This window comes from Mastomys coucha, unplaced genomic scaffold, assembly GCF_008632895.1.
Source record: "Mastomys coucha isolate ucsf_1 unplaced genomic scaffold, UCSF_Mcou_1 pScaffold21, whole genome shotgun sequence".
Lineage (NCBI taxonomy): Eukaryota > Metazoa > Chordata > Mammalia > Rodentia > Muridae > Mastomys > Mastomys coucha.
Genome location: NW_022196904.1, coordinates 16,470,243 through 16,471,769, shown reverse-complemented (window position 1 = coordinate 16,471,769; position 1,527 = coordinate 16,470,243). Strand labels below are relative to the sequence as shown.

At 49.7% G+C, this 1,527-nt stretch overlaps 1 protein-coding gene across 3 annotated transcripts in view; it reads right to left on the bottom strand.

The window, feature by feature from the left end:
* The window catches only part of Ppp1r13l (protein phosphatase 1 regulatory subunit 13 like), a 20,557-nt gene that overhangs the window by 11,248 nt on the left and 7,782 nt on the right, over positions 1-1,527 (bottom strand). The window lies entirely within an intron of this gene.

Sequence of the window (1,527 nt, the reverse complement as noted above, 5' to 3'; positions counted from 1 at the left end):
GGCAGGGGCTCTACCGCTGAGCCACGCCCCCAGCTCCTCACTGGGGGATTCTAGGCAGGGGCTCTACCACTGAGCCTCGCCCCCAGCCCCTCACTGGGGGATTCTAGGCAGGGGCTCCACCACTGAGCCACGCCCCCAGACCTCTTTTTTTACTATTCATGCTTTTTATGTATCCCAATGTAGCTTGGAAAACTTTATGTAGCCTAAAACTATTTAGGCCTCAAACTCACACTCCTGCCTTGGCCTCCAGGACTCTTGGACTACAGGCCTGTGTCAGCATTCTAAGACTGTTGTTTGTTTTTTGTTCTGTTTACTTTTACATTTATTTAACTTACTTTATATGTGTAAGCATCTGCCTGTTTGTGTGTTTGGTCCCCATCTAGGGCACCAGATCCCCTAGAACTCAAGTCACAAAGAGTTGTGAGCCACCATGTGGATGCTGGGAACTGAACTGGGGTCCTCTGCAAGAGCAAACGCTCTTTTTTTTTTCTTTGATTTTTTTGCGACAGGGTTTCTCTGTGTCGCCTTGGCTGTCCTGGAACTCACTCTGTAGACCAGGCTGGCCTCGAACTTAGAAGTCCGCCTGCCTCTGCCTCTCAGGTGCTGGGATTAAAGGCGTGGGCCACCACCGCCCAGCTGAGCAAACACTCTTAACCTCTCAGCCTTTCTCCACCATACTGTTGTTGCTGTTGTTGTTTGGGACAAGGTCTCAGCTAGCACAGAATAGTCTAAAGCTTTTGTGTAGTTTAGGATGACCTCAAACTTCTGATCCTCCTGCTTATACTCGAGTCCCAAGCTCATAGGCTTGGAACTCCATACGGTCCATATGGTGCTGAGAACGGAGGCAGTGGTGCATGTGCACTACGCACGCACACAGCAACTGAGCCACACTCCTCGCTCCTCCTCCACTTCTAAACATCAAGTTATGAGCTAGACAAGTGTTGCTCACCTATAATCTTAGAACTCAAGAAGCAGTTGTGAAAGCATTTCTAATTTCAGACCAGCCTGGACTACTAGAGTGTATTCAGGGTAGCCTGGGCTACAGAATGAGTCTTGTGTTTGTTGTTGTTGTTGTTCGTCAATGTGCTGCCTGTATATAAGTCTGCATGAAGGAGTGAGAAGCTACCGTGTGGGTGCCGAGAATTGAACCCAGGTAGACAGTGCTCTTAAACGGTGAGCCATCTCTCCAGCCTGAGCCCTGCCAAAAAAACCAAAACCAAAACCAAAACCAGACAACAACAAAAAACGCCTAAGCAATTGTGGTGTCACATGCCAGTAGGATATGGTGAAGCTGTGGAAGGAGGAGGTTTAGCAACTGAGAAGCTAACCTGGGATAAAGGCTCAGCTGCTCAGCTGCGGCTGGGCTTTCTGAGCAAGAGTGAGGAACCGATCTCAGCTCTTAGCACTCCATTGGAACTCTGGGAGTGCAGGGGCAGGCTGGGAGCGCCAGCTCTCTGGGGAAGTAGAGACAGGTCACAGGCCATGACTGCTCAGCTACATGCCAAAACTTTTCACACACCACACACA